The 18,823-nt window shown below is 37.1% G+C and overlaps 1 long non-coding RNA gene across 1 annotated transcript; it reads right to left on the bottom strand.

Annotated features, from left to right (window-relative positions):
* Positions 1-2,111: 2,111 nt before the first annotated feature.
* On the bottom strand, positions 2,112-12,011 carry LOC121628939. Its single transcript, XR_006008302.1, has 3 exons — positions 11,813-12,011; positions 10,692-10,801; positions 2,112-2,203 (listed from the first exon to the last, which is right to left on the bottom strand). It is a non-coding gene; the product is annotated as an uncharacterized LOC121628939 (long non-coding RNA).
* Positions 12,012-18,823: the final 6,812 nt, after the last annotated feature.

Raw genomic sequence — 18,823 nt, 5'->3', positions numbered from 1 at the left:
TTTTCCATGCATATTGTTTGGTTTGTTTTTACCATATGGGCTCATCAATAATGCAGAGCAACTTAACTAGCTATTACTATGATGAAGACATCAAAATGCAAAACAGAGGGCTGTGAGCTCTTGTCCAATAAGAGCTGTCTGCAAAAGGGAGGACTACAGACTGGACAGACTTTTAATTAGTGGGCTTTGTGTGGGAGCCAGGAACAGCAGATTGGCTGCTTGCTCTTTGTTGTCACCACAGTCATGGAAACCAAGAACTGGAAATGCCATTTGAATATTGGTAATTTAGAGCAGCTCACAAAAGCTTGATGGGCAAATCACTTTCAAGAAACTTTACGGAATGATGGGTAAATTTATAAAAACTACAGGTTGGACAAAATAAGTGTTTTTTTTTCCCATTAGTACTGGCCTCTCCTGGCAATATAATAGCACCAAGCTGCAGGCAAAATCACAAGTGATTATTTAATTTTAATGTTTTATGGGGGAAAAACAAGGTTTCTGCCTGGAAATGTGTGTAACTTTCTAACTGTGCATTGTTATTTCTTAGTCATTTTCTGTGCCAGCAGAATAGGGCACTTAATTAAGGCAGCAAAACATATTATTTTTTTTTCCATAAATGAGCTTTTTCTGTATAAACCAGATGTGTTAACAGTGTCAGAGTGTCAGGACCAGCACTATTCAAGAGCTCTAAATTCAAGAGACTTTCCAGTCTTGTTGCTCATCTTTGACGACGATACAGAGGGAAACACAGTGGGTCTACACCGCTGGGCTCTTCCATTTCAATGCATTTGATTTACTCTGAAGGATTGTCTCCTCCCCAAGTTTATGCTTCTGTAACTAAAACATTTATGTAAAATGCTGTTGTGTAAATTCATAACATGGAACATCTAAATCAGCCAAAGTTACAGTCTCTCTGCTATGTTTCTCTGTTAAGTTTTAGGTGTCACATTGTTTCTTAGTTCATGTATGTAGCCAGATTGCATTTATTAACACATGGATGTTGAAATGCAGCTCAGGGTCCCTGGTAAATCCCAAGCAAATAAATGTTGCATCAACATCTCTGACAGAGTTCTTTTATTCACCAAGAGACTTAAAATAAAAACCCGAGTGGTGATTCTAGCCTCAACAATGTGTCCCGACTACAAATCCTACTTAGGCAGATGTAAACAACATGCCCAGTTTCTCCAAGTGTAGAAACCAGCTGCTTCAGAGAGCAAGACAGTCAATTAGATTTTCTCCTTTTTTGGCTATTAAATTTTAGTAAATGTCAAATTTTGAGCACCTTCAGAGACGGTTGTGAAACACCTGTTCTTTCTGCTTGGAGAGCATCAAGTGTATAAGGCACCCTCTGTTGCAACAGTTTGAAAGAATTCAAAAGATTACATGCATGATTAATTATCTCACTGAGAGCTCATTATTTTTGCAAATGATTCTGATGTGTTTGTCCAGCTTTGATGGCTTTTATTTGGCATGATTTAGCCATATGCAGCAGCAGTACCAGACCAAAACAAGACTTTTAAAATGCTAATTTAAAGGTCCAGTGTGTAAGAATTACTGAGATCTAGTGGTAAAGATGGGCATAGAAATGAATCCAATGCCAAGCACAGTTTTAAATAAAAATTCTTTTAGACAAACACATGTTGATCTGTGAGTGGATCCAGTGGCTGCTCTATAGGTATCTGTTCAACATTGTATACATGTGTGCTGTCTTCTATGGTCCTTTTAAAGCATTACTTATATCAAACAGAGCACTGATCAAACAAAGCTGGTAGTTTTAAAGCTGAGCAGCTCTTCACTTCACACAGAGAGTTGTTTGTCCTTCCAGAAACACCGTAGTAAAAATGGTGGTACAAACATGGCAGCTACCATGTATGTGGACTCATAGCAAGTAGCTGTGATGAATGGCTCAAATGGCTCATTCTAAAAGAATAAAAACTCTTTTTAGCAAGTAATTAAATGCCAATAGAAATCCGACATTTGATCCATTTCTGTTTTTTATTTTTTTTTCATTTTTGTTGTTCCTTTCTGTGTCAGTCTAAAAAGGACTTTTTTTTTCAAATCCAACCCAGCCCACTTTCATATTTGGCCTTAACTCAGATACATATCTGATGTTTTGCAAAACAACCTCAGTCTGAAGGGTCATGCTGCATTTCATACTTTTTATTTCCTCCAAGTGAGGCAGATGTCATCATCGTGGAGGAGGCTGGAGGAGGTAAGATCAAACAATGGATGAAACAGTATTATATCAAAATTTTGTTGAATGTAAAAGCACAACAGCTTTAAAACTGATATGTGTTAACAAATGTAGCATCCATATTTACTGCCATAAACAGAACACATAATGACATGGCACCCTTAATGCTTGCAGGTCATTTCAGGGCTGTAGACTGTTCACACTAAAGTCTGTTGGTCATATTAAATTATAAACAGCCGAACATCCATGGATGATTTTTTCTTTCTTTCTTTTTTTTTTTTTTTGAGAAGCCAGCTTTGTATAAGCATAGTTTAAAACTAAGAACTGAACTCTGGCAATGAGGTCCTGACCATGTGTCAACCTGGTGCCATAAAGGCTGACTGAACTTGATCAAGTTTGTATGTTCTTTAGGGATCAACGTCAAAAACATGAGGTTTTTCATGCGCTTGTTCAAGGCTTCTTTGCTTTTTGTCTTTGATTATTGGAGCTGTGAGCACTGGGTCAGCTGTATGTTCCATTAAAGAGATTTGTCTCCAGCCAGCCTCCTTGTCTCTTTGTTTTGTCTCTTTGACCCTGCTAATGAAGACACCAGGACAACTGACCAAAGAAAACCTAAGAGACAGCACAAATAAATAAATAAATAAAATATATAAAAATCACTGTGGACATTTTTGCTAACATTTCCCATGTTTCCATGCTGTTGTGCCCCATGACTGTTGCATTACCAGGCTGAGAACCCTGCATGTCTTAAAGTGAGCCTTATGGGTAACTTCTGCTTTGAAAAATGACACAATAAACTCCAATCAATCCTCATGAGTTGGGGGCTACATGGAATGGGAATTTCTTTTGCTGCCATATTTGGTCCATTTGCCACATCTAAGAGCACAAATCTGGGCAGGTATTGGCTATCGAGTTAGCGAGTAGTAACACACTCAACAACCTCGGTCTCATTTAAAGTAGCCTTGTAGAGTGTCTAGTCTGACCTTTTTCAGAGGACATTGCTGAGTGAGGAATGTACCTGTCAATACCACTTTTCATGGACCACTTAGTCTTTCAGCTTTTCTTCCTTTGGACCAAATCAGAAGGGGGATGTGGGGTATTGGTCCACAGCACAATTCAGTAAATACACCAAAAATTCTCTTCAATAAAAGGTTTACATCTTTTGGACCAATTACTGAAACTCTACATTACAAGGCAACTTCATTTATATAGCACATTTAATACAAAAAAGTGTGATTTATGTAGAACATTAGATTGTCAGATTGAGACTTCATTGAAAGGGTTTGCAAACTTAATTATAACATGATTGAAAATCATATAGAATAAAATTAAAATGATTAAAAGCAAGCATGAGTCTCCAAGTTAAGAGTATAGATGTCATGTACACATGCACAAGAAAAAAAGGCTTTTAACCTGGATTTAAAGAAACTACATCTGGTGAAGGTTTAATCTCCACTGGCAGTTTGTTCCACTTGTTTGCAGCATAGCAACTAATGCTGCTTCTTATGTGGACTCTGGACTAGTTGACAATCTTTGTTTATATTCTCAGATGTATTCAGTTCTGTGATTTGCACCAGACCATACCATGCTACATGTTTGCTAGATAACCCTCTTCTTGTTTTTGTTACCATTAATGTCTTTATAGATTTTATCTGCCTTTTTGTTAGCCCACAACATTCCAGTTAAACATGTATATTTATCACATTTTGCAGCATTGTTAACAGATGATCTCATTAGCAAGAGTGTCAAAAAAAAGTAAAAAAAAAAAATGGAATCTTGAATTTTTGTAATTAATAAAAGTGACTTGTGAACCTGTCTCAGCTTATGGAATAAATACCTGCTAATGAGGACGGGCTCTGACATGACTGACTGTGGAATACCTGACATGTTGGTTCAATGTGATCATGGGCTCTAATACCTCCTTAATCAACACAGCTCGGTCGAAGAGGTTCAGGGGGCATTTGTCTCACCTCGCCAGCAACACTCACTGGCAGATACTTTGCATATCAGGCCTGTTGGATCGATATGTTATTAGAGAACAACCTCTCAGAGGCATGTCAATTCATTCTGGGCTGTCAGCTGCCCCCCCTCCACCCCTACAACCCCACAATGTGTTGCATTGTGCATTGCACTGGGTGGCTTTTTAAGTCTCAGCTTAGGATGTCACAAACCCAAAGCAGTGGTTGGAAGGGAATTAGAGAGCATGGAAACAAATAAATATTTAAAATTTTATTAAATCTAATAAAAAAAAAAGTAGATTAAGTGTTGGTCAAAAACAAGAAATCTCAAAGAATATATACATTCTTTGCAATATGCAGTATATATATATATATACATATATATATACACACACACATATATATTCTTTGCTATACACACACACACACACATATATACATATATATACACACACATATATATTCTTTGCTATACACACACACACACAAATATATATATATACACACATATATATACATACATACATATATTTATACATTTATACACACACACACACATATATATATATATATATATTATATAAATATATATATACAGAATCCGGATGCTTGTCTAGAATTTTCTTTCTAATCTCCTGAGACAACTCTTTCCTTTGCTTCCTCTGGTCCATGTTGAGTGTGGTACACACCATGTCACCAAACAGCACAGTGACTACCTGTAGCCCTATATATATGCTGATTCCAAGATTGTAGACCACTGTGATGCTAATTAGTGGACACACCTTGGATTAACGTGTCCCTTTGGTCACATTATTTTGCTAGGGGTACCATCATTTTTGTCCAGGCCTGTTTCATGGGTTTATTTTTTTTGAATAATTCTGTTGAAGCATGGTTGAAAAGCAATGTCTGACTTTCACTGGTTAAATTTCATAGAATTTTTATATATTATTACTTTTGTCAGATTCAAGTTATTTCTGTGACCATTGTGAGTTTTTCTTTTTTTTTCCATTAACCGAAGGGTACCAACAATTTTGTCCACGTGGGTATATAAATTATTTTGTTTAAATTTTACAAAATGCCTACTAGAGTGGACATCAGGATTCCCTTGTTTTTAATCACAAAGGATTTATTGAATGAATAAATTATCTAAAAAAAATCTGATAAAACATCTGGTAAAATACAAAAACAGTTTTAAAAAAGTCACAAAAAACTGAATTTTTAACATGTAACATAAATGTTTTATTTTATTTGTATTTTTACTATGCTCATCACTGTAGGTGTTATTTCTTAAAGCAATCAGTTATTTTGGAGATGCAGAGGAACCCACTGCATTTTATGCCAGTGTTTAACTAATTAAAAATCAATCAATCAATAAATTAATAAATAATATATATATATATATATATATATATATATATACAGTACAGACCAAAAGTTTGGACACACCTTCTCATTCAAAGAGTTTTCTTTATTTTCATGACTATGAACATTGTAGATTCACACTGAAGGCATCCAAACTATGAATTAACACATGTGGAAGTATAGTACATAACCAAAAAGTGTGAAACAACTGAAAATATGTCATATTCTAGGTTCTTCAAAGTAGCCACCTTTTGCTTTGATTACTGCTTTGCACACTCTTGGCATTCTCTTGATGAGCTTCAAGAGGTAGTCATCTGAAATGCTCTTCCAACAGTCTTGAAGGAGTTCCCAGAGATGCTTAGCACTTGTTGGCCCTTTTGCCTTCACTCTGCGGTCCAGCTCACCCCAAACCATCTCGATTGGGTTCAGGTCTGGTGACTGTGGAGGCCAGGTCATCTGGCGCAGCACCCCATCACTCTCCTTCCTGGTCAAATAGCCCTTACACAGCCTGGAGGTGTGTTTGGGGTCATTGTCCTGTTGAAAAATAAATGATGGTCCAACTAAGCGCAAACCGGATGGAATAGCATGCTGCTGCAAGATGCTGTGGTAGCCATGCTGGTTCAGTATGCCTTCAATTCTGAATAAATCCCCAACAGTGTCACCAGCAAAGCACCCCCACACCATCACACGTCCTCCTCCATGCTTCACGGTGGGAACCAGGCATGTAGAGACCATCCGTTCACCTTTTCTGCGTCGCACAAAGACACGGTGGTTGGAACCAAAAATCTCAAATTTGGACTCATCAGACCAAAGCACAGATTTCCACTTGTCTAATGTCCATTCCTTGTGTTCTTTAGCCCAAACAAGTCTCTTCTGTTTGTTGCCTGTCCTTAGCAGTGGTTTCCTAGCAGATATTCTACCATGAAGGCCTGATTCACACAGTCTCCTCTTAACAGTTGTTCGACAGATGTGTATATATATATATAATTGATGGGATGTATTTCCTGGTAAACATCTGCTTTGCTATCTTCTGTTTTTTCTGATTTGTACAACTTAAAACCCAGTGTCTTTGTTTTGGCCCACAGAAAAAGATAGCACACATCTGGCTCTGCATCTTCCTCATCTTGTTCTTTGTCATTTGAACTTTAACCCTTTGCTTTCTAATCCTCCCTCTCTTGACTTTAATCCTCTAGAAAATTCTATATTTGAGCCTCTTAATTATTTTAAGGATCTTTTCTACCCCTGTCATGAAGGTGTCCACTGAAGAAGTCCTGACGTCTGGTGCAAATGACATTATTAAAAGAACATTTTTTCAAAAGAAAATAAATAATCCCAGCTCTGAAAACTTACTCTAATATCCCTAAGAGGTTTACACACTGACAACAACTGGAATCTAACATTTAAAATAGTGTTAATTGTCATTAACAGGATTATCTTTATTTTTTCCATAAAATGTGCTGGCCAAAATGGAAACCATTTTGAAAACAGATAAGTTAGCAATGCCACACCAAGAATTATATTTATTATGTAGTAATTCTGTACATTAATTAATGTAAACTGTCATGTCTGTTTAGTTCTTCTAACAAATTTATCACTGCTGGAGTGTATGTTTGCAGGCATGGCGGCATGGTTACAAAACAAAGTTGTCACTAACTTGGATTTATAGCTAAAGATAAAATATTGAGACCCACTGCTGCACAATATCTGTTGTAATTTTATTATCCTGTCAAACTTTAAAAGAAAAAAAACAATAAAAACAATGTGTATTTCAGAAGTTATCACTGGCTGCCTGCTCATTAGTTGTGGGAAATTCAACAAAAGGCCATTTTATTTATTTATTTTAGAAGATTTTGTTTGAATTGTAATGCTGTCCAAATTGGTCATCTTCTAACTCCATATCTGCCTTTAGATTTGAATTCTAGGTTTGAGCCAATGCTGTATGGCACTAAGTGTAGAAAATATTTTTTTTTTTACTTAATAATTCAAGCAATGTTTTTTCTGCTGCTTTCAGTCACCTGAATACGGCTGCACATTGTGTGATTTTAAGCATCTTATAAGATTACTGCATGCAACACAATGACAGATATGTGATGATTTTAGCTAAAACATGTTCAGTGTGTGCAGACCATATAACACCACTGAATCATAGTAGGCTGTGAGTGCAGCGTGCTAACTGTGCTAATGTGACGTAGCACACTGACAAATGATCATCTGTATTATTTTTGCTAGAACAACCCAGAGAAATGGTTCATCTGACTCAACACAATTCGGCAGGTTTCCTTTGTTTGGCCTCCATCTGGTTTGCTGGAGCTAAGAAGCGAAACTTTTTAACACCATCAGAAAACACTTGTCTTTTCTTTAGCATCAATTGGAGTTTTTAGTGTTGTGGGCTGTGGGATTTGTTTTATTGTTTTTTCTCATTTTTGTGTTTTTCTTTTTTATAATCAGTTTAGCTTCTACACGTTTGTTTAATTTTTACTTTAATTCCCGTTTTTTTTCATACATTATCATTTATTTATTGTTAATTCAAAATAAAATATAATATAAATTAGTAATCTAATTACTAATTATACAATTAATAATTAAAACATTGACCAATCCAAGTGTCTTGAATGTAAATTTACATTTACATTTGACCCTTTAATATATGTCTCATATTTATTATAAACAGTTCTTGAGACCTTTTGCATCATTTTCTGGTAAAACTTTTGCTCAAAACCCTGTTGTACACACTCTGATTCTGGTCTTCTGCCCACTGGTGGATTCAATAATAATAATTAATGCCTTACAATAATTCTGACAGATCACACGGTAAAAAAAGCTTAATTTAAAAAACTTATTTAAATATTTTTATATATATATATTTCATTAAAGGGCCAAAAAAATTTACTTTTGTCCCCATTTTTCTTGATTTGGGCTTAGAAGGGTTAAATGTATTACATTAAATAAACTGAAAATAATTAAATTAATGGAATTATCAATTAAAGAAATTAATTACCATCTAACCCATTTAAATAGATTAAATTTAACTTTATTTCCTTTATTTAATCAAATTTTCAGTTATTTACTTAGAATTACTTAAATTTAGAAAAAGAACTGAACTACAGAAAAAATAAGAGTTAAATTAATGGATTTTATTCAGTAATTAATTTAAATTCTAATTTATCTGAAGTTTTAATTTCTAACAATTATAATCATTATAATACCCTGTGTGGGATTGGTATGCACTTATTTTATTTTTTTAAAGTTTCATATCCTGTATCTGCTTGTATGTATCAAGCAGATACAGGATATATTAAAAGGAGACCTAGTTTGGCCTGAAAAATATCTTGGTTCACCTTCAAACAGACAGACTCTCTCTCTCTCTCTCTCTCTCTCTCTATATATATATATATATATATATATATAGGAAAAAGGAAGATGCAGTTTTTTCATTGTTGCAAGAACGTTTCTGAAAAGCTGCTTTACATTTTTAGATTTGGAGACTGATATTCAGTCTATTTGTGCTTGAGCAGATATATTGTCTGTTTTGTCTGAATTTACATAATATCCAGGTAAATTTAACCAGAATCATGCAAAGACTGTGGTATATCATACATTTCTGCCTTGCTGAGGGTTAATGTAGACGGGAGGTTGGAAACTTCAGCAACATATTTTGGATGTTGCTGGAGGTTTAAGCATCCCCCCCCTGCAGTTTAAGTGGGAAGGGTTGGATATTATTTAAAAGCAGCGTGAAAGAGTCGGCTCATCCCAGCATGTTACTACTGTGCATGCTTTTCTCTGAGATGCGAGATAACCTCCATGACTCATGGTACTTTTATAGAAGACTTTTTTCACATAGAAGTCTTCACACCATCTTCGAATCAATGCTTTCTAGAGAGCTGCAGCCCCATCAATATGTTGACCCGCTCTTTACTGTTGCCTCCATTTCTTATAATTTAACTTCACACAGCAGAGGGACCGAGGGACCCGCTTCCTTTAAGTAAAACCTCAAAGACAGCCAGTCCAGCCATTTTCTAAGATTGACCTGAAAATCCAACATTCTGCCGATTTCTCTCAAGACATTTGAAGTGAAGTTATTCTGCAGGTGCTGGATGACAAAGATGGACAGGCTATTGTTTAAAAATGTGAGCAATGGCTTTTCCTGCCTGTGCTGCCTCTAAGAGAGGGATGGTGTTGATAGATGAACCAATACACTCCAAACTCTTTGGTCTTTGGGTTTGTGGTAGATAGTTTGATTCAGTTTGCCCCTGCAGAGGTGATATTTCACCTCTCAGCTGTGACACAGCGCAGCAGTGCAGGTCCCTGGCTGTGGTCGTCTTCATTAGGTTACATCTCTGCTGAGCAAAAAGGCAGTGCCAACTGGCTTTGCTCTTCCTTATTTCATTGCCATGGAAAGCTTTAGTTGAACATGTCTTAACGACAAGCTGATAGTTATTTGTCTGGACATGCATACACTGCATAACTGTGCCCGATTAAATCACTGGAGAGAAGAAAAAAAGCATCAAACAGCTACTGGTGAAAAGACATATCAGAACTACTTCATTAAAGGCTGCTTCATTGGAAGGAGAAAATGTTTACCTTTTTTCCTTTTTTTATTCTCTTTCTTTGGAATACATTATCACAACAAGTGAGATTCACAAGTAAGGATAGCAAGTTTTTAATGTGAGACAACATGTCTAAAAAAAGAGTTAGAATGGAAAAGATAGTGGTACTAAAAGAAAACATTTGCTGAAAGATATTGTAACTGATGTGGGTGTAAAAAGAGCACCTTAGAGTGGCAGAGTGTCTCAGAAGTAAAGATGGGAAGAAGTTCAAAAGTCTCGGGGGGGGGGCGACTTCCTAAATTGGGATTTCTGAATAATGCTCCTCAATATAAAATCAACAACAACAACAAAAACTGTGTATGACATGGAAAACATAGGCTCAGGAGCACTTCTGGAAGTCATTGTTCAATTATCACATGTCAGCAACTCAATGCATTTACAGACAATGGTCTGAAGAAGAGAAAATATCCAGTGAGCAGCAGTTGTCTGGACCAAAACGCCTTGTTGGTCAGAGGTCAGAGGAGAATGAGCAGACTGGTTGGAGATGATAGAAAGGCAACAGGAAGTCCAATAAGCACTGGTTCAATTTACACAGACAAAATTGGACACCAGAAGAAGGAAAAACATCACCCGGTCTGATGAGTTCTGATTGCAGCTCCACATTCAGATAGTAGGGTTAGAAATCACCAAGCATGAATCCATCCTGCTTTAAATGCAGCAACAGTGTGATCTTGTTGAATCTATGAAGAATTAAGGAGTTCTGAAGATAAAGGAGGTCCAACCTGGTACTAGCAAGGTGAACCTAATAAAGTGGCTGTTTGGTGTATAGGACATTTTGTTTCTCTTTTTTCTTCTGTGCTTATTTTCCTCTCATTCCTGTCTATTCAACCCCATCCGGTTGAGGCTTGGGGTGAAAATTATTGTTGAAGTAATAATGGTCACATCTGGAAAGACTCAACACTGAAAGCACAGGTTACCAGATAATGTCATTTTCAGTGGGAGCCTTGCATATTTCAGCACATACTGCATCTATTCTAACAGCATGGCTCTATCTGCAGTCCAGAACTTTTACCCACAGAAAACATTTGGAACATGAGTAAACAACGGATCCAGGTCAGCTGACTGAATCCTCTATCAGGCCAGAGTGGACCAACAATGGAGAGGCAGATTATTCAACATTTTCTGCTTTCTGCTCCTTTTCATTTAAGTGTTTGAAATTTATGCTGTATTGATTTCTTTTGTTTAGTAAAGAATGAAAACATTTTTATAAAAATAAATAAAAAGGAGAAAGGTCTCCCCAGTTCCAGATGTTTACAGATTGTTGTTTAAAAAAAAAGAGATATATGTAAATTATTGTAGTTATTCTTTTTGGAGGGATATATGGTACCTATACACTCATGCAAATAGTTAAATTATTTACACAAGAGTGTAGATTTTTGTCTAAATTAAACATATTAGTTGTAACAGATTTGGGACTCATGGGAACTTTTAAATATGATATTTTGACATAAATATTCTCCGTTTTACTTCAGTTTTAATTACTGTTTGAATATTATTTATTTATATTTTCTGATTCCTGTGATCTCTCACCTGTACAACCACTTAAAGCATCTTAATGCATCTAAACCACCATTCCTCTGTGAATATGTAATCTTTCTTCCCCTATTTAATGCATAGTCCCCTTTGCTCTCATTCATTCTGCACCACCTCCCTTCATCAGCTCCTCTTTACACCTTCACCAGCCTACCAACCTCAGGGGATGCTTCTTCCTGTTGATATGCAGAGCACCTCCTCTTCCAATCAGTACTTCTCAAAGGTTGTAACTAATGGTCCCCAAGGAGAAGAGTCAACCTTGAATACATACAAGGCCTCTGCCAGCATTTAGCCTGGCCACTGGGACTGTCACATCTTGTTTTTCTCCCTTGTCTCAGTCAAGATACAATTGCAGTGTAATACCTATGAAACAGAAATACATCCAATTCATCTTCCCTTTATTGTCTCATTGGACCTTTTGGAATATTAAACACATGCAGCAACTTCACTGACACGAAAGGATGCTGTAGATTCTGACCATAAATATCTCTTGCGCAAGCATAATATGCTTGTAATTAGGAAGGGAATTGTAACACTATTTACTGAGCAGATTCAGATGATTATTTCCCTTTGTAAGCACAGGAAACCAGTGGAAGTCTTGCCTATTTTTATCAGCAACAATGAACAGGCCACACAGTTTGCTGTGATGGTCAGCCACAATCTCAGGCCTCTGAGAATAGCTTGATTATTCGACTGGGAGAAGTGCAAGGACAGGAAGAGGCATTCCATATGTTGCACTTAACAACCAATGAAGCTGAAATTCAGAGACTTCAGACAGAAAGAGCTGACAGCGCTCATCCACACCCTGGCTTTCTCCAGAAGAGCCGAGGCAGGCAATAATCTAGCTATAATTAAGGGGTATAAACCATGTCATGCAGCCATTAGACCAAATAGCTGGCGACCAATCAGCTATGACATTAATGGTAAAGATCAACAACAGCTTTTTAATGCAGCAACCCTGTTGTAAGAGGGCATTGGTGTTTTAAAAAAAATCTACGATTTAGTGCATAATTTTTATTCTTATATTTTATGGAGAGTACTTGTAACTGACTTGCATCTTGTTATATTTTCAGTATACTCAGGGCCCCTGTGCAAAACGTGATAATCAATGTTGAGAGCTCACTGAATATGTTAGCATTTATTTGTGCACCCTTGCATCCATAATTGGCAGCAATAACCCCTAGCATTGGCATCAAAATAGAAGGTGTTTAAATTTTAACATAAGTATACCCCTGCTTTGCTACTTAATGGGAACATTTTGTTTATTTTGAAAGGTTCATGGTTTCCACATTTCTTTAATTAAAAAAGCTGAACTCAGTTTCACTTTGAACACAGTGAAAGTCACATTAAAATCTAAATATCTGGAAACGCATTGTTCAATACACTTCTTGAATCTTTCTGCTTTCTCAATGTAGAAAGTTAAACAGGGGGTCATTTTTAAAGTCTTTGTCTTCGTATATTTTTTTTAAAGTAGTACGAGTTAAAGGCAAAGGGTCAGAGGGTCATCAACAAGTGGTTCTGCAGTCGCGTAACTACAACTTTTAAATACATGTTCTCTAATACACAACACACAACAAAGGCTTGTTTTTTTGCAATGATAGAGACATAAAAGTGAAATGTAGGTGTTTTTTTTTTTTTTTTTTTTTTTTTGCTTATTAAATGTGTTTAGTAGGCTGGGCTATCCTAATTAATCATCTCTGTAGTGTTGTGATTTAAAGACCTCTGTTCAGAGCATCAAAATCCTTAATAATTGTAACAATTTAGAAAAAAAGAATCTATATGTGGTCATTTTGACTCATTGCAGGTGTAGGGTATTTGTGATATTTAGGGGTGTGTTGGTAGCCTTGTGGTTACAGAGGTGGGCTTGGGTCTGGAGAACTTTGGTTCATGCCCCAGACTGGCAACTAAGGTAAACCACTGTGGGCCCTTGAGCAAGGTCCTCAACCCCAAATCCTCCTCCTAGCAACCAGGATGGGTTAAATGCAGAGAAAGAATTTCCCAGCTGGGATTAAAAAAGCAAGAATAAAATAAAAAAGGGAATATTAAATTTTACATCAGTATCATTCTCATTTTAATTGGAAACATGAGAAAATGATCATGATCCATTTTTCGCAGGGTTCTATACCAAACAAAATACCAATTTCTTTTCTTTGCTCCTGAAGTAAAGACTGAAGACATGACCGCTGTTAGCAACATTTCCTGCTGCTAGCTAACAACGCTCTCTGCCGCTAGCTAGCACCTCTAGCGTTCTGAACAGTGTGTGACAGTGGGGACAGCCAATCACATTAGCAAGAAATGAAAAAGCAGAGCCAATCATAATAGTTGAACTGGGCGGAACTGATAGCAGCTGCACTGTGTTGCAGATTAAGGCTGCATAGTTTGACAGAGAAGTTACCCAAAAGAATTTCTCACTGCACATCACCCCTGGTGTCAAGACAACTTGTAACTGAACACAGCAAATGAGGAAGAAAGGGTATTTAAGTCTCTTTTGACCTGGCAAAGTTAGATCAAAGAAAATTGGAAAAGCAGGATTCAGGTTCAAGCTGCCGGTGTAATGGTGGGGGTTCCTTGGCCCATTTAGTTCCAGTGTTGCATGGTTTAACCACCACAGCCTACCTGAGTATTGTAGCTGACCATGTCCATCCCTTTACGACTACAGTGGAGCATCTTCTGATGGCTACTTCAAGCAGGATAATGCACCATGTCACAAAGCTCAGATCATCGCCACCTTCTTACTTGAACATGACAATGAGTTTACTGGACTTGAACAGCCTCCACAGTCACCAGATCTCAATCCAATAGAGCAGCTTAAGGATATGGTGGAGTGGGAGATTTTCATTTAAGAATTAAGGCAGTTCTAAAGGAAAAAGGGCTGTCCAACATATGGCCAATGAGCATATGTTAAGCTACAGTAAAGTAGCTGTTGATTAATAATCAATACAAATGCAAAGACAAACCTCTACTAGAAGTAGATCTTTTAGCGAAGATCTTTTTCTCTCACTGTGAACTCTTTACACTGTAAGACTGATGAGATGAATGTGCAACAACACCTCTTTGGTACACAATTAAAAAAAAGCATTCTGAAGACTTTATAAAAACAGTCTAAGCTTTATTTCCTGTGCTATAGAATGAAAATCCCTTAATCATGGGAAAACAACAATGTATACAGTTTCCAGAAACATTTTAATAAGAAAAGTCATACAGTGCATTTCTGTAGCCTGGAATACTAACTTACCTTACATTAACCTATTTTGATGAATTGATTTTAAACAGCTTGGCATTGTCTTTGTTCATAATGGGCCACTTGGAAGGATTGTATGTTTACTCAGCAAATGATCAGACAAGGAATTACTCTTAATGGAAACTATGGATCTTTCCCAACCCAAGGCTTTGCATGCACACAGTTTAGAGACAGCCACTGACAACAGCAGAATTTACATGCTGGACTTGCAGGGTAGTAAACTACAAGTCTTGTGTATGACTTTCCTCATACTGTATTATGAACTGGTCAATTTTATAGACCCCATATGAATTTCGTCATATGAGAAATGTATGCAACAGCGGATTTAATCTTGAAAATTCCACAGACATTTGTAAAACAGTCATAAATCTTAAATAAACCGTGCAAAAAGAACATAAATACCCACTTCTTCATTACCCATGTGAACATAAAATAACCACCCAGAAACAAAACAGTCTCACTACAATTCATGAAATTATCATGAAAGAAAAATAATCAGATTTAACAGGTGAAAATGTCAGACTTTAAATGTTTGAAGATTTGGGGTTCCAAGTCCCAATAGCCTATCCCTCTTTTGAGACCAAATTTTCCTGGGCCCTTCCAGGAGCTAATGCTCCCAACAGCACAGCCCTTGGGGGTGCTAAAAACTCCTCCACCATGATAAGGTGGTGATTCTGCAGAGGAGTCTGGTTAATTTCCTTAGCCTGGGAATAGTTTGGCATCCCCCAGAATGAGCTAGAGCAGTGTTTCTCAATCCTGATCCTTGGGGACCACTGCCCTGCATGTTTTAGTTCTGTCCAACTCCAGCACATCTGATTAAGATTAATTGAACTGTTTGTCAAGATCTTTGTAAGCCTGCTAACAAGCCATTAATTTGAGACAGGTGTGTTAAAGAAGGATACCTCTAAAACATGCAGGACAGAAACACTGAGCTAGAGAGTGTTGCTGGGTGTTGTCGGTTATGTCTGCAAGCTGATCAGATAGAATAAAGAGTCTAAACAGCATTGTCATAGTCTGCTCCAGAATTCATGGTTTCCATTTAAATGACATCTGTTCACTTTGGAAGATCTGAGGAATTATTAGTCAATCCAGCCATGCTCTTTCCAGTGATTTTCATTATGATGCTTTTATCCAGGACAAGAAAGCATTACTCTAATTCATTTATTCCTTCTGCTGTCAGGGTTCTCAATAGGAATGTATCTTTATGTGGATGTCATCACCTGATTATCTCAAAGCGGCTGTATGAGGCAACTTTCAGGTGTCAGATGCTAATCTGTTTCCATTATTGTTGTGCTTTACTGTGTTCACTGAGAAGGTTGTCAAACTGAACTGCCTATTTGGGATTAAAAAACTTTTCTGAACTGTACAAGGCAGATCCTTCAATAAATGAAAACCATACCTGTTGTCATGTCTCTGACTCCACAATTCTGACATGATAGTTGGAAGTCAATGCTAAGCTGCCTCTGTGTGTGAGTAGACTCCCATTGTAAAGCGAAAGCCATTATTAAACACCAACATGGCTATAAAAACTTCACCTGAAGTTGAAGCTGTGAGACATACCATTCAGGCAGAATGAAATGCTCAGCAGACATCTGGGCTGAAGTCCAGACATCTGTCTGGAAGCTCTGTGGTGCATTTCCAGAACACCCATCCATTTTTAACACTCTGCTCATTCAGGGTCAGCCCAGCCCAGGAAATACTGGGTGTAAGGAAGGGTGTCACCTTAGACAAGTCAGCACTCAATCACAGCTCTAACACATGCATTCGCGTTCACACTCACATCCACATCTAGAAGGAATTTACAGCTTCCAGTTCACCAGAGAAAACTGTACCAACAGGAGGCTGCAAAAACAAAATGTCTAGGTAAAAATTCCTCATGCTGTTTTAAGCATCAACAGAAAGGAGCCCTCCACAGCGAGGTGGGTAAGATATCAGCCTTCACCTGTGCTCTCCTTTGTAATATGTGAGTGACTCTTTGTGGGATTAGTTTTAAATATCCATTAAGTCTAATCACCTTTTAAAATAAGCCATTTTAATGAGTACTAGATGGTAATGTGGGTCTGTTACTGTGTTCCCAGATAAATATGCTGGTGTGAGTGTAGTATTTTATTAATTTTGTCCACAAATTTTATACAGACTTTCACATAAAGACGTCTCTAAACAGAGGCAAAACAATGTGGCATCGTGTTTTACATGTTGCACCACGCTTTAATGTTGAAATATTTACATTGTACAGTGGTACAGAGAGATGTTATGGTAACATAGTGCTGTTGGGTCTAAATGTTCTTATAGGAGGTATAATATGCCCCCTCAAAAACCTGGTGGTTCTCCGCAAACAGCTCAATATTCAATAATAGAGAACAGTTTGCAGAGGAGGCAGCTGGTTGTGTTTTCCATGAAGAAAATGAAGATAAAAGAAAAGAAAATTATGGTTTTAAAACAAGGAAAAGTCTGAGGAAAGGTGGCATTAATATGACAATGCTAAAGGCACAAGAAAAAATATATTAGTATTAACAATTTGCTGCAGAAATGATGTAATTTCCCATCTCCATTTAATCTGTAAAAACTGTATATATACAGTCCTTTATGCATTTCATGTCTGCAGACAAAAGGGACCATTTAGACCATGCCCAGCATACATTATGCAATTCTGGGCTGTCCTAGACGATGGTTGTTGAGATAATTGTTAAGATTTTTGGTGGTTATGGTCCCCAAAAGTTGGTCTTATATTTCCCTGAGCATCAATAAAACCAATGAAGGATAACACAGCATGGAGTGATGCTTTGATCAAAGCAACATTGATGTTGTTCAGTGACAACAAAAAAATAAATAAAATAAAAAAAGAAAACGCCTGATCTGTGGAGATGGAAGCCTGAGGAGCAAAACATAACTTCAATCATAAATTCAATCAAAGCAACTTTGATTCAGTCTGCACACGCCAAATACAATGTCATGGCCAATATCATCAGATCCCGTTGCATAGTGTTGCTTTCAGTGAGGTTGTACGAAGGCTAAAATCGTATAGTGACTAGGTGTTGCATGAGTGTCTTTGGCAAAGCTCATTTCCACTTCTGTGATGGCAGCATTAATGCATATAAGGTAATTCAGATGGAGCAGCGTGTATTGCATTCAAAACTACATCTTTTCCTGCATTGTTTTTTTCAATCTCACAATGAAAATGAAGATTTTACAACCAAAAGTTAACAAAACAAAACATGAAACATTTCTTCATTAGAACTTCATTTCCTGATTGTGTGATATGATAGATTTAGTCTATCAATAACAACTCATGCAAATGATTCTCTGTGTGTGCCTCTGTTGATTTTATAAAGAAGAATGAGGTTTGGTATTGTGGCATTCTACACTTGGAGCAGATGACCATAAACCAGTAGGTAGTACAAAGGAAAGATTTATATGAAATGAAAACACAGATGTCTGACTGCTGTTAAGTCTGAGCAAGAAATTTTCCATGCTTTTTAAAGCATTCTGAATCACACTATGACCAAAAGCACACATCTGATGACTCAGCAAGATTTAGAAAAACTTGTTCATGCATTTATCTGTAGTAGACTGGACTACTGTAATGCTGTCCTCACACGTCTCCCTACAAAGTCCATCAGACAGCTGCAGATAGTCCAGAACGCTGCTGCTCCAGTTCTTACTAAGACCAGGAAAGTAGATCATATAACTCCAGTCCTCAGATTTTTATTCTGGCTTCCTGTCTGTCAAAGAGTTTACTTCAAAATCCTGCTGTTAGTTTGCAAAGCACTGAATGGTTTGGGACCAAAACACATTCAGGACCTTCTGTTTCATCTCAGGTCATCAGGGCCAAATCTACTTTCTGTCCCAAGAGTCAGAACTAAACATGGAGAGGCAGCGTTCAGCTTTTATGCTCCTCACATGTCGAGCAAACTCCCAGAAAACTGCA

This window comes from Melanotaenia boesemani, chromosome 18, assembly GCF_017639745.1.
Source record: "Melanotaenia boesemani isolate fMelBoe1 chromosome 18, fMelBoe1.pri, whole genome shotgun sequence".
Classification (NCBI taxonomy): domain Eukaryota; kingdom Metazoa; phylum Chordata; class Actinopteri; order Atheriniformes; family Melanotaeniidae; genus Melanotaenia; species Melanotaenia boesemani.
Note: the sequence above shows the minus strand (reverse complement) of the source record. Positions and strands in the feature narration are given on the sequence as shown.